Genomic DNA, 15,354 nt, shown 5'->3' on the forward strand with positions numbered 1-15,354 from the left:
GTTGTTTGTATTATTTGTTACAGCTGAAATACTCTTGATAAACTGATAATAATGACGTGCACCAATTGATTCAAAAAATTTGAAATGATCATGAACAACAAATGAACGTCATATATGAGGTTTGTTTCCAACCTATTTTTAAAAGCAAATCCCAAATATGTGCTGCAAGATAAGCTTCAAGTCTCTGTAAATAAACTGAAACATACAGAGCAGCCTCAGCAGCCTCCTAAGAGCTCACATAAACTTGTTTTCAGCTGAGTTTTATGTGTAGGTGGATGTGGCCGTAATGACAGAGATAGTAGAGCAAGCCAAGAAGAATCTTTGTGCTTAATTTAATACATATTTAAACAGATTTTTTTTTTAGATGGAAATAATGCAACTACAAATGCTACTAATATTTGTGCCTTGCTGCAATAATCACAACTTCATCTGCAAAGAAAACTGCAGATATTATGTACAGCAGTTAAGATTATGCTTGTTATCTGAAAAAGAAGTATAGTTAAACAAGTCCAGAGACAGTTCCAGGCAACAGCAGGAGGAGGATTGGGAGGAAACTGAATCCTTGATGACATCTCCATCCCCCTCAACTCTGAGCTGATTCAGCTACTAACTATGTCCAGCCTCTGCCACATCATCCGTGGTTCTGCACAGTCTTCAGAATAAACCAGCAAAAATAAACCAGCAGTGATAGTGACAGTTATGTTGTGCACTTTGCTCCTTGTCACATCCTACATGTCTGTCTACAAACAGTTGGCAGCAAACACATATACAGTACAGACACAAGAGTTCTGTACACGTTGTAATCATCATTTAGAGATTTTAGATCTAGTTTGGGTGTATTGTTCTTTGTATTTCCACACTTTACTGACTCCTATTACTGGAATCCATTCACAGTGCACCAAAACTAATTTCTACATGTTTCCAGAAGTATTTTACCAAGGATTATTTACCAATCTTGTAAACTTTTAACAGGTTTTACCCACTGGTTGTGTACTTCCATACCAGGCTTACCAAACCACAATCTTTTACTTAAAGTTTTACAGCAAGTCACAACAAGAAGTGTTCGCACTTGTGGCAAACTCTCAGCCAAAAGTGTCGGCTGTGTGGTCGAACACACTGACAGTCAACTAAAATAAGGTTTGAAAGTTGCAAAGTTACAGCAGAAGTTTTTGCAAGCAGACTTTATCAGTTATCAAGTTGAAAACTGAAACCCAAACAATACAAGCATAGGCCCGGCAGACCATAGAACCAGGGGGTTGGAATGCCTCACCCCCAGGTCCCACATTCAGATGGAGCTCTGAACAAGAAGCTAAGCACCAGCAAATGATTTGAGAGGAGTCCTAAAAGTCAAATAAGATGTACATTTTTTTTAATATGGGAAATTTTAAAACCTATTGCTATACATGAAATACAGAGAAATAAGTAAAAACATTAAAGATGATAAAATTAAAATAGTAAATTAATTTAAAAATATGCAAGATTCTTTGAAGGAAGGCATATCACCTGCCACCTTTCACACCAGTTTAAACTAAGATTATTTAATGATGAGAAGGTACGTACAATTTCATGTCATATTTCAAGATCTTGCAAGATGTATAAGGACAACCACATCAAACTTGAGCTCAATATCTGTAAAACTGACCACGCTATCATCATTTTGGATTGATTAAGATCAGTTAGCTGTGGTGGCCATCTTGGATTGGGTTACCTTAAAAAGTTAATGAGTTTAGATGAACATCCAATCATTACTTTCTGAGAATTTCACAAAAATCTGTACAGTGATTCCTGAGATATTTTGCCAATTTATTAATAATAAATACAAATAAGCAAATATGTCAGTTTTAAGCAAATATGTCATGCAATGTAGTGATGTAGTGTAGTACCTGAAATATGTGAGTTGTGAAACATGTCAGACTTTGTCTCAGTATGTGTAAAATTCACTGAGTTAGAGACATTTTTGTGCTGATTACTGTCAATTAGCTGTGGCGACCATCTTTAATTAGGGTAACACCAAAAGTTTATCAGTTATAGATGCACATTCAGTGATTACATTCTGAATGTCAAAATCTAACCAGTGATTCATGAGATACTTTGATAACAGACAAACTTTACTGCCTTATTGCCTTTGGTAGTGGGCAATAAATAGTCATTTCAGTGCATTGTTTAGAATTTCTGAATAAAGAAGTTTAAAAAATTCAAAAACAGTAAATATTTTATTACATTTGAAAAGTCATGTTTTACTTTTACACTAATAATCTATAAGTAAAAAAACAAAGCCTTTTTTTAAATGAAAAAAGGTTAAATGTAAATAAGAGTTTGACTGTATATTTATCTGTGCGCTACCACCTTTAGTCATATGAGTGAAAATTCTTTTAAATAACAAACTCAGTAACTCGGAAATGACTTCAAACTTTGTCAAGAGCACAAGTAGAAACAACAATGTGCGTAATGTTCATCTCTATTTATCATGTTTGACGCCAGCCTCAATTATCAGTCTGTAAAATCTCTCATTTTCACAAGAGTGACCATGACGGTGGCTAAGTATAGCCAGTAGCCCATCACGGCATGCGTAGGATGACTAATGGAACAACATAATTGCAGTGGGCTATAAGTATCCACAGGGGGCAACAGTGGGCACAGGGGCCTGCTGACTGATGACAGGTGTCCGTTTTGATGCCTGCAGCAAAAGTGCCGCTGCAAGGGCTCTCAGGGCCAGTAAAAAAATGAGTGAGAGCTGCTTGTTAGTATGTGTACTTCTGAGTGTGTATAGACGTGTATGTGTGTGTGAAGTCATACAAAGGACTTAGTATGAGTCAGGCACAACACTTGAGATGCCGGAGAGAGGGGGGGGACTGTTAGCATAACTGTGAATTTTCTAAATCGTAGAAACATATCGGTTAACTGGTGTGGTGATTCAGAAGATTTCACAGATAGTTCTGTCACAGCAGAAGGGTGTGTGTGTGTGTGTGTGTGTGTGTGTTTGTTGTTAGTTTTTGTCTTTAAGGGACCCAAAAGTCAACAGGACTCCAACCAATAGGGACGTTCTATACACATGAGGACCAAATTTCAGTTCTCATGGGTATAAAATAATTTTGGAGAGCTAACGCTCAGACACACCCAGGAACCTAAGTTTCTGATATCAGTATTTATACCTTAACACTCAGCCCCCTAACATTTCTAAATTAATGCTATATTAAAGGGATACAAGTGGCTAAAATGGAACGGTTTTCCAGAGTAACATCCCACTGGGAGGAGACCCCGGGGCAGACCCAGAACTCGCTGGAGGGATTATATATCCTCTCTGGTCTGGAAACACCTTTGGATCCCCCAGGAGGAGCTGGAGAGTGTGGCTGAGGAAATATATGTCTGGGTTTCCCACCTGAACCTGCTGCCCCCACAACCCAACCAGTGATAAGAGGTAGAAGATGGATGGACAACGCAAGTTGTCAGTGTTGTATAAATGTATTGAGCAGCGATCTGTAAACAGTGCAAACCCTTACTGAAACAACACTGTGAGGAAAAGCTACAAAAAGCTACAAAAAGAAAAATGCATACAAGACTCTTGAAGTTTTAAATGCATGTTACATGCTAAAAAGAAGTTAAAAATTAGGTATATAACTTAGCCACACTAAAGGGACTGCGCAAGATCAACAAAGCTTTTAAAATCCCAATTAATGAAATATATTTGAATTTAAATGCAGCAGTGCAAATGCTCAACAATAATTTAGTTTACCATATATGAGAAATTATTCCTAATCTAATTAAATATTTTTTCTCAAAAGTTCAGCTGTCTAAATTGTGTAAAACAGTACAGATAATGGAATTATTATAATTATTATTTATTTATTATTTAATAATAATAATATTAAATATTACTATTAATTATTATTATTAATGGAATTACTAAAGCCACAGCCTTCCTGTATTCAACTTGCATTTTTAAAAGTGTGAGTCATATTAAGGAAAGGCCCAACATCTACAAAATGTTTTCATGAACATGCATTTTTCAGATAGTATTCTTATTTGTTCATCACTAAAACAAACTGAATTTCACTGTTTTTATGCTTTTGCACTTTAGACAACAAACCACAAGAAAACTAATCACAGCATTAAAGCTTTTCTGATAGAAATTATTGAACAAATACAGCATTTATCATTTACTTCATATACAGTTTAACCCAAATCCAACTACTGCAGTTCATTTAAAATTATATGCAAACACATATTACATAAAACAAGTAAATGCACATATATCAAAACCAGTCAGGTTTTGCTTCAGTTTTCTATCTGGCAAGTAGTAAAAGTGTAGTGACATGATTGCCTTCTTACTGAAGGTTCTCCAAATTTGCTGTGATCCAGTCATGTTCTAATAGGTCAGTGTTTCCCAGACTTTTTAGCTTCTGACCCAAAAGACAACAGTGACAGAAACTTGTGATCCCCTCTATTGCTGGTTGAAGAAGACAAACATTGGTAATAAATTCATTAAACAAAGATATGACAACCTGAACAGCCTGAACAACTGCTATAGTGTTTTATATCAATTTATAACTACTGTTTGTTTTTCTTTTTCATCTTGTGAGAATTACACCTAAAATGCTCTTTTAAGAATCATCTGTATTTGATTATTTGATTTCTGAAGATTTATCGTGACCCAAAGTGGGGTCCCGAGCCCAACTTTGAGAACCACAGATGTAGATCATGGAGAGCAAAGCGGTGTCATCATCTCGAGTAGAGGGGGCTTAAAGTCGATGTTAATAATGCAGAACTAGATTTTAAAAACTCTGATGAAATTTGAACATTTTGTGAAACTCCTTATAAGAAAATGAAAAAATGTTCCTGCAAGTGTCCTCCAACAGATTTGCCTGTAAGTAAATATTTTTCACTCAATGTGTAGCCCCTTCATTTGCTTTAATGAAGTAGTTATGACACTGAAACAAAATCACTGCACATTCATACCATACACAAAACAACTACAACAAGTTTTGCCTCTATGTCAGGTTTTGTTTTGACTAATTTTGTATAAGATCACGTCTTGCCTGTTCAGTAACACCAACGAACACAAAGCTGAAATCTAAAATCCGAGCTGCTAAAATCTGTTGTTTTTTTTTAACTCAACCTGCCTTCTCTTATCTGGCATGACCTGTGGATGATTCTCTGATTCACAGGAAAATGATGCATGAGTGTTACCCCGTACAAAATGTTATTTTTGGGACTGACTGTTGGGAAGTGTTAAAGGTTTTTGATAAGAGTATGACTGAGCTCATACATGGGCAGGAAGGTTTTAATGTTGTTGTTTTTTTTACCAAACATTAAAAAACGCAGCATTAATTTTAAGACCAATGACTAATTTTCTTTCCATCAGATTGAGTGAAAAAAAAAAAAAATATAAGAACCAACCAAGATGAGTCCAACTTTACCATTATTGGTGTGAACATCTTGTGGCTCTGTAAAATAGATATTTGGGACATATTTGAACGCCCATGCTTTTCAGTGATTTTCACAGCAAGGATATAAATCTACAGAAACAAAAAGCGATCTGTTATTGTCTATTTTCAAATTGTGTTAGAGTGACCACAAGAGGACAAAAGCCTGCATTATTATTGTACTCTGCAGCGGTGAAGTCTCATCTCTTCTCTTTGTAGCTGTTCCCTTTCTGTTTAACAAATTAATCATCTAAACTCTTCTTAACCTAATTTTATTTTTTATTTTTTTACTGATTATAGGGTTGGTCGTTATGTTTACTGGCATTTTTAGGAAACAAAGAACACATTTCAGGACTTAGTTTCCTTATTCAATTCAGACTTGAAATTATGCTTTCACTTCCATTTTTTCATTAAATGAAAGTTCAGTATATTTCAGGTTAAAGTCATATTGTCTCCATCGGAGCATCTATTGAAGCACTTTAGCTTCAAAGTGAAGAATATTAAAAAATACCCTGCCATGTTAGTCGTGGGGGGACAGTGGGCATGTGTGAATTTGGGTGAGAAAAGTTGTATTTCTAATGAAAATCATAATAAATTTGTACTGTGCAACAGTTTTTAACAGTTTCTCTCATTTCTTTACATTTTGCATCCAAGCAGCCAGCATTCCTTGTAATATTTAGAACTGGTTCTGATCAGTGGTTCTGCAGACATTCTGCAGGTTTGAGAAATTATTTTTGGTCTTTGGATACTTCTTAAAATTCATTTTTGGTCCGGTACATGACCATTTTCAAGTCATACTCTGTATTTCAAGTAAAAAACCTCCATTTTGGTCTCATCTGTTGAAAGGACATGGGTCCAAAGGTCTTGTGGTTTGTTCAAAAGCAGCAAACTTAGGAAACGCTGGCATGTTTTTTTCATATAGACAACAGAACCCCTTCATACAAACTTAATCTTGTTCATTTGTTTTTCTTTATCTCATCACAAACTTTAACATCTAACACCTGTTGCTGTTGGGTTTTTGGTCTTACAGTCAGAGGTTGGCGTGAATTTACTGGGACGCCCACATCTGAGCGATAAAAGTCTTGACTGTTTTCCACTTGTGAGTAATCTTTCTCACTGTATAATGATGGATTATTGCTTGGAAACAGCTTTATACCCCTCCCCAGCAGGATCAGCAGCTACATTTATTTCTCTGTATTACTGCTGCTTTCCCACTTGTCTTTTATGGAAGCGGCAAGAACAGACGTAGTTTCTGACGTACAGCTTCTGTGCTTTGATTTAGAATTGTTAAATGACGACGTAATATCCCATGTGTTCCTGTTTCCCTGAGGTTGTTTTTCTCTTATTGTAATATCTTGAATTGTTCAGATGAAAACCTCAAAATCAAAACAAGTAATCCTGACACTTTACCATAATTGTATTTGTTTTTTCTGCCATTGTCTAAACTGCAATTCAATGCAAGAAAACAAAATATCTTAATGACCAATTATTGTATGAAGTGTTTGCCTTACTTAAAATAAAAAAAAAAATTACAAACATTTACCAAATTGGGCATATTCTTTAAGCGTAAATGGAAAAAGTGCTTATTTCTCATTATTTGAGTTTAACATCCAGCAAATGTTGGACTTTCAGGCTTAAAGGGATAGTTCAGATCTTTTTAAAGTAGAGTTCTGTGCAAAGGTTAGGAACAGTTAGTTAGGAATGGGCAGTAATTTTTAAATCTTTTAAGAGTTGTTAAAATATCCAAGACAAATTTCTCCTATGGGAGACAAATAAATTATCTTATCGATCTTATCTTACAAACTCTAAGAATTAATGCGGCGCTATGGGAAGTGGTAATCGCTGGCAAAAAGCTTTTGAACCTAATCTAATTCGTTTCTAAATTGATTATATCAAATTATATTATATTATATTATATTATATTATATTATATTATATTATATTATATTATATTATATTATATTATATTAGATTAGATTAGATTAGATTAGATTAGTATCTCACTGGGCTGAGGCTGTTGGCGACGGAGAAAGAGTTTCCAAAATGTCTTAATGTTTGTAAAGGGTCCCAGTTTCCTTGTTGCATGACTCACAGCTCTTTGATCTCACGTTGTAGGAAATTTTAACAAATTCTAAAAGGTTTGCAAAATAAATTTTCTCTCAAACTTGTCACAGAGTCGTGTTGGTCGTCAGGAATCCGTCTCAGTCTAGTTTTTATGAGTCAGAAAAGCCAGTTTGTCAACGAGCTGCAACTGCTGGAAACTAGTTGGCGTCTCAAAATTGCAAGAAAATAGATTAAAATAGAAAATAGAATAGAATAAATATACCATTGCAGTCTGAGCGTTAAAGTTTTTTGTTTTTTTTTAAATGGGGCGGCAGTGGCTCAGGAGGTAGGGGTTTGTCCTGTAATCGGAGGGTTGCTGGTTCAAGCCCCCGCTCCGGCTGTCTCAGCCGTTGTGTCCTTGGGCAAGACACTTCACCCGCCTTGCCTACTGGTGGTGGTCAGAGGGCTCGGTGGCGCCGGTGTGATGACAGCCTCACTTCTGTCAGCCCGCCCCAGGGCAGCTGTGGCTACAATGTAGCTTACCACCATCAGTGTGTGAATGTGTGGATGAATGGGTGAATGATTGTAGTGTAAAGCGCTTTGGGGTCCTTGGACTACATAAAGCGCTATATAAGTGCAAGCCAAATGCGGCTTAATATGTGCACAATTTGTAAAACTGTATTCTAGGATGTGCACATTATTTTGTTGTCCACCTCTGCCCACATCATACTCAGGCCCACTTTGTAATTTACTAGGGTACAACTTTGAAATGATTTGGACCAGTTTTTCAATAATTATTGGAAAGGTTTTTAGATCTGGACATTCTGTCTGTTTTCGGCTTTAGGAGAAGTCCCAAGCAGCTCTTAAAATACAGCTCCAGCTCTCCTGAGAAGGGTTGGAGACGCCTGCAGGAAAATTTAGAAGGGTTTGAACCAGGTTGGAGATGCCATGACGCCTGACTATTGACTCTTTAAAGGTTTTTTGAACATGTTTAAAATGGTATTCTGACATTCAACCAGTCGCCAACAGTCGCAGCCCAGGGAGATGTCAAGAAATGTGGGACAACTTTGGGAGGGATCGGCGACCTATGAAACCAAATTATGAGTGCTAAGCTGAGATCAAATTGAATCACAATTATGACACTTTGTGACTAAACTGCGACAAAAACAAATGCACGTCGTTCGCAGGAACGTCGTTGTGTTTTTACAGTTACGCAACGTGTCATAAGCACCAACTCAGTGTGATTCCAAGTAAAAATCTGCATATTTTCCAAACAGACCCAACCCAGCGAGTTATGGGCTGTAACCATCCTCAAAAAGAGACGACTGGGCCGATGCCTAAACTTGTGTCATCATTTTCTTGTCTTCCAGCCGTCCTTCACCCTCCAGCTTTTTCAAACCGGTTGAGAAGGCTTCAGGTATGAAACAGACTTTTGGCTTCAGATGCTGACGCGGTTCCTCTGCGGTGATGGGGGAAGCCTGCTGCCATCCACGTGAGTCAGGTTACTGTAACGTGTCTGTCTGCGCAGCACTTCCAGCGCAGCGGACAGACTGCTCAGCAAAGGACTGAACTCTGTCCAACAGCTCTCGAGCGTCATGCTCGGGCGCTCTGCGATCGCACTCCTCCCACACAACACAGGGCAGAAAGCAGCCCACCCCATATACACACACACACAAATATATGCACATTTGGTCATGCCACCTTCAAAAATTAACAAGCCAAACTCAGCAGTCACAGACTTTATGTAGGTAGGCTGAATAATCAAAGCCAGGATGTTAAAAGCAATCCCTCTTCTGATCAGACTCATCTGCATAAAAATGAAAGAAAACAACAACAACAACAAAAAAAAATGAAAATCAGCAGTCATGAAAAGTCACAAAACGCCACTTACAGTAATGTGCCTCACTAATTTAACGAACAAAACAACAGCAAGGAAGTGGGAACATCACATCTACTCCTACGCAGGCAGGCAGGCAGGCAGGCAGGCAGGATGGCACTTCAGATTTAAAGTTATGTAACAGCCCACTGGTATGAGATTACATTCAGTTTGCCCTCAGAGGGGAGAGGAGAGAGGAAAAATAGTCAAATTAAAAAGTCTGAGTGGCTAATTGAGGGCTGCCCTATGGAACCTGGGAAAAGGTGCAGCTTGAGCAGAAACAAGTGGACAAGTTCATATTTACTGGGAAAAGCTCTGAAGCTGACTGAATCAGAGAATTAAAAACAAAACAAAAAATAATTTCATTCAAAGCAGCTTACATTTTGTTTTTATTTTTTTTATTTTTACATGCCTGCTTTGATTTAAAACGTGTTAAAGCTCATCATCTATAGACAGAGGACTTAATTAAAACCCCTCCCCAGCCCGAGTTCCGCTGCAGGCTCGTGGCTTTCGCGCAACAGCTAATCGATTAATCGACGGAGCTGCGTGTGGTTGCGCGCGAGCCGCATTGTTTACGGGGACGTCCCCTGCTGACCGGAAGCGACGTTAAACAACAAACGCCGACGCGCTTTGAACTTGAAGACGCGAGCGGAGACCTTCAAAGGGAGGAGGAAATCTGCAAACTGCAGGTGTTCCGCAACTCTGCAGGAAGTTTCCCTTTTTTTTCTCCTCCTCCCTCTCCCTCTCTCTTTCGTCTTGGCAAGCAGCTGCGGTTTTTTTTTCTTTTCTTTTTTTTGTCCGCGCTGGCCGCAGACTCGGCTGGTCTTACCTTGTTGTGTGAAGGTGTGAACAGGTGTTGGGAGCTCTGCCGTCTGAGTCCGGGCGTCCCTGGCGAGTTTAGCGGAGCTGTTTACCGGAGCTGAGGCTCGGAGTCCGGAGGAGCACCATGCTGTGCGCGGGGCTCGGCAAGACAAAAATGCTCACCAACACTGGTGGTGACAAGCCGGAGGAGCGCGCTGGTGTTCTCTCTTTTTTTTTAAATTCTCTCTGAGCATCTGAAGTGATGCACAGTCACAGCAGAGACAGCCTGCGTGCCCCCTCTCCCGCCTCCCTGACTCACACACACACACACACACACACACACACACACACACACACACACACACACACACACACGCTCACACAAAAAATGTTTTCACACAGCCCAGGTTTTAATAAAGGGTGTTCGTACATCCCTGCAGGGATGGCATGAAGTTCAGGATGACCCGTCAAACTTCAAGCGCCTGTCCAGGTTAGGACCAGAAGAGACAGAGTTGACTCGGTCAAACCTTGTGACAGAGCTTGTGCGGGATCTCGTGCAATATCGCGAGACCTGCTAGCGCTCAGAGTATGTGTAGAGGATGACTCTCAGCTACCACCACACCAAACTCGAGCTCCGCATCCGTAAAACCGACCGAGTTATAGCCTTTTATGGGTTTAGCTAAGGCTTGTTAGCGGTGGTTCGTCCTGTGGCTCTGGACATATTTTGCTGACAGGGCTGACACCAACAATAAAGGCAAAGATTGAAGCAAACAGGTTGCACACTGTGTAGCGCTCAGAGTATGGGTTGAGGATGACTCTTAGCTACTACCACACCAAATCTGTAAAACGGATGTTTTAGTGTTTGCCAAGGTTGATTAGCTGCAGCAGCCATCTTGAAACAGGTTGATTCCATAAGCTAATCAGTTATAACCTGTCAACCCTCGCCTCCAAAATGCAACAAACGCCTGAAAAAAGCAAACCCAAAATGAACCAGATGCTGCTCTTGAGCCACTTGGAGTACATGCAAATGCTTTGTGTCTTTGTAAAGGTAACAATTTAAATTTTTTGGCAGTGTTGTCCAATTTATTGTTCTGGTAATTAGGATGTCAGTAATAAAGTTGTAATACATAATTTGTGTATTGACCTAATTGGTCAAAAGTGGTGTCAATCAAAAGAGGAGGGTTTAGGTGACCATTTTGACATCCTGGTGTTTAATATGTTACTGTAGAAACCCTGCAGGACGCTTGAAAGTGAAACGAAAGAGGTTAAAAGGATAAACGTTCTTTCAGTGCTTACTTATATGTAAAGTTCATGAAGGTCTGTGCAGTAATTCCTGAGATATTTTGCTGTCAGAGACATGGTTGATGCTAAATGTTGATGCCAAAGTTTTCAGCAGAAATACTGCACAATGTTTAGTGCTCAAAGTATATGTTGGTGATGATGTTCAGCTGCTACCACACCAACTTCTAGCTTAGCATCAGTAAAGACGGCTGAATTGTAGCCGTTTTTCTGTTTCTTACGTTCAGCTGAATGTGGCGGCCATCTTGAATGGGGCTGACTCAAAAAGCTAATCGGGCGTAGACGTCCATCTGCTGATTACTTTCTGAGAGTTTCATTAAAATCTGTCCCGTGGTTTGTGGAAATATTTTGCTAACACTGTAGACAAACGAGCACACTCACAGACATGAACACAAACATTATCGCCTTTTGCTTTCTGTGGCGGGTGACAGCAGAAACACAGCAGAGAGACAACTTAAATTAACTAGGAAATTTATGAAACTAAAATCTAACCTATAAAAAAAGGCAGACTTTATTAGAGATGTAATAAGAATCACGACCAAAAGGAACGTAGCTGCCAGTAGGTCATTATGGTCACCATGGTAACCACACCTGTGTTTGTCACTCCCTGACAGCCAAGTTTATGAGAGAGGCAGACAGAAAGTAAAAGTAAAAAGAAAGCCTATAACCTGCAAAATATACGAGTTGGATCTTTAAAATTCTTGAACCGTGAGGAGCAGAAGACTGACGGTCACATGTGACCATCAGTGTTTTATGTAGGAGACCCCTCACTTCCTGTATAAGGTAAAACTGTGAGCTAAAATATAGCAGAAGTCTATGGAAGCCCAGGTGTGCGCTCTCTGTATTCTGATGGGATTTGAGGGAAAGCAGTAAGTCCAGTAGCAGTGAGAGACACACCGGGTGAAGGAGGACAAAAATCCCTACGCCCTGATGTATAATTTGTACGTGCACAAAAAAAGCTGAGGGAGTACAAGGAGTTTGTTTGAAAATTTGGGGGAATTTCTACACATTTTCAAAGATAGTGTGTGACATCAACAGCTGTCGGTTAAAAATTCGGTGGAAAAATCTCAAAAGATCATAAAATTTAACTGCAGTTGTGTAACAGCCATTAAAGATACCAAACAGCCACTTCAGTCATGTGAAGTCCAGGTTTCTGACTCGTTTGAACTTTAATGAGGTTTTCCGTCTGGGCTGTAGAGCCCCAAACAGGGCTGTGTGAGGGGGAATGTGTCAGATTTTTGCTAATTCTGTCCACATCGTACAGAGTACAGCTACCAAAAGTAGCAGCAGGTTATTCCCAACTGAGCTGTACATATTGATGTGTAATTTCCCTGTTCTATAAAAATGTCATTTCTGTATGTTCTGACATCTGTTGCTCTGCATACTGAGGCTGTAGCAGTCTCCACTGCACTGTTTGCTTTTTTTAAATACCTGCTTCCCGTCGTTAAAGAGAAACTTCAGCCATTTTGAACTTTGGTTATGTAACCAAAAAAGTTACCTACAGGTCGGTCTTTGAATGACCTCAGTTTGGGGACATAGAGGTTAATATCGAGCTAACGGCCAGTCCGAATGCATCTTAGACCAAAGTGGATCGCTACTGTCTTTAAACAACTCAAATCCAAACACAATTCCTAGCTGTTCGTACACAGCGAAACTGCCATCATTAACCCAACACTGGAGAGCATCTGTGTGTATGTCCACTCTTTTGAGGGTTGAACACCTTCAGGTAGTGTATTTAACAAAAGTGGTTAAGTCTGGCAAATGTGTGAAGTTGATGACGAGAACAGCAAATGTGCCTGAGTTAACGTCCCGGCGTGGGACCAAATTAAAAACCCCTAAATCAATTCAAGCTAACACCTCATGTGTGAAGTATTAAAAAACAAACACTTTCACCGTGTTAATTTAACAATCAGTGGACATATAAAGAGTCTTTAAACACTGGTAATTTTCTATCTATCTATCTATCTATCTATCTATCTATCTATCTATCTATCTATCTATCTATCTATCTATCTATCTATCTATCTATCTATCTATCTATCTATCTATCTATCTATCTATCTATCTATCTATCTATCTATCTATCTATCTATCTATCTATCTATCTGTCTGTCTGTCTGTCTGTCTGTCTGTCTGTCTGTCTGTCTGTCTGTCTGTCTGTCTATCTATCTATCTATCTATCTATCTATCTATCTATCTATCTATCTATCTATCTATCTATCTATCTATCTGAGAGCAAACAGAGTATGCAGTGAAATCTGTTTCAGATCATTTTGATGGGGAAGTAGTTTTATATAAATATTTCCACTCATCTATTCTCTGCAGCTTATCCGTGGTCGTGTCACAGGAAACCCAGACCTCCTTCTCCCCAGCAACACTCTCCAGCTCCTCCTGGGAGATCCCAAGGTGTTCCCAGGCCAGAGAAAATACAATCCTTCCAGTGAGTTCTGGGTCTGCCCCAGAGTACGGTACCAGAAAACCTCAAAAACCTTCTCTGAACTCACCTGGGATCTTATCTTAAAGGCTGAGCCCAGTTTTAGGCAAAGATGTTGCGCTCAAAGTGCATAATGTTCAAATACTGCACCAAATTTTAGCTTAGTTTCTTTAAAGGTTTCCTAAAGTCTGTTGGCTGTGTTGGACATCTTGAATCGGGTTAGTTTTCGACGTACATCCAGTGATTACTTTCTGAGAGTTTCATCAAAATCTGCTCAGTGATTCGTGAGATGTCTTGGGAATGCTCCAAACAAACACACACAGACACACAAACACAAACAAAAACATTCTCGCTCCACTTTCAGCGGTGGGTGATAACGAGAGAAGCTCGGACAGATCTGTACGACTAAAGAACGGGCAAAAAGGACACGATGCTGGTCCCAGCCTGGCGCAAACAGGTAGATGAACTGAGTGATGCAGGGACTAAAAACTGAATTTATACAAAAAACACCTTGTTGGGATGTTTTTTCATATTTTAAAGTATTTATGTTAAAGAAGAACATGAACTTAGTTTTCAGGGGAATTAAAACCCAATTTGGAGAAAATATTTCAACACTGAAACTCTCTATGACGCTGCATTGAAGCAGCACAAAGCATAAAATGCTAAGTGAAGGATTGTGAGCCACACTGCTCAGAAATATTTCAGTCCTTTTTAAAAACTGTCAGCGCAGGAAAGCTGTTAGACGCGTCATCAAACCGGAAGTACACTTTGACGCACATTGTGACTTTTTTTTGCAGTCTATTTATGGACCAACTGCATCACAGATTCATCGCTCGTTTTCCTCTCTTCACAGGTAAGTGTATGTAGTTCAGATTCTGTCCACTAGAGGACGACAGAGGCCATGTTTAAGATCAGGAGCTGCCTGGTACGCCCACTGACAGGAGGCAAAGTTTCACAGTTTACAGTTTTTCTCGATTGCTTACACACATTTTCTGAAAGCATGCCTCATATTCTCAGAACTTTACACACAAATCAAGAAAACACACACTGTGGACAAAACCTCTCAATTCTCCTGCAAAACTAAACTTTATATTCAAAACAATGTTGTCTCTTCTTGAAGTTGATGACACACACAAACCATCATATGAATAAACATTTATTAGAACCAGTTAAACACTGATGTGCTCGATGTAAAACACTTCTTCTCCATTCATCAGAATGACTTGGGCCTTTTTTGGTTCAGTGTTAGTTACTACAGACAGTACATACAGAAGTGTGTTGTAAAATAATTTACAGTAAAATATTGTTTTTATACTCAAAACACACAAATACACAGTAACAAATATATTTTATTTTCCCCACAAAGACAGTGTACACACTAATACCAACCAGCACAAAGTTGCACAAACAGTGGTCTACATACAAAACAAAAGATTTTACTGTATACAGTTACAGTAGAAAAAAAAAAAGTATGCTGC

General features: G+C 39.0%; 1 protein-coding gene across 1 annotated transcript in view; it reads right to left on the reverse strand.

Annotated features, from left to right (window-relative positions):
* si:ch211-168d1.3 (ras and Rab interactor 2) overlaps positions 1-10,356 on the reverse strand; it is a 42,666-nt gene extending 32,310 nt beyond the window's left edge. The window contains exon 1 of the mRNA XM_017438235.3: positions 10,172-10,356. The gene's annotated coding sequence lies outside the window, so the exon portion shown is untranslated. The remainder of the gene's footprint in view (positions 1-10,171) is intronic.
* Between the last annotated feature and the right edge of the window lie 4,998 nt (positions 10,357-15,354).

This window comes from Kryptolebias marmoratus, linkage group LG7, assembly GCF_001649575.2.
Source record: "Kryptolebias marmoratus isolate JLee-2015 linkage group LG7, ASM164957v2, whole genome shotgun sequence".
Lineage (NCBI taxonomy): Eukaryota > Metazoa > Chordata > Actinopteri > Cyprinodontiformes > Rivulidae > Kryptolebias > Kryptolebias marmoratus.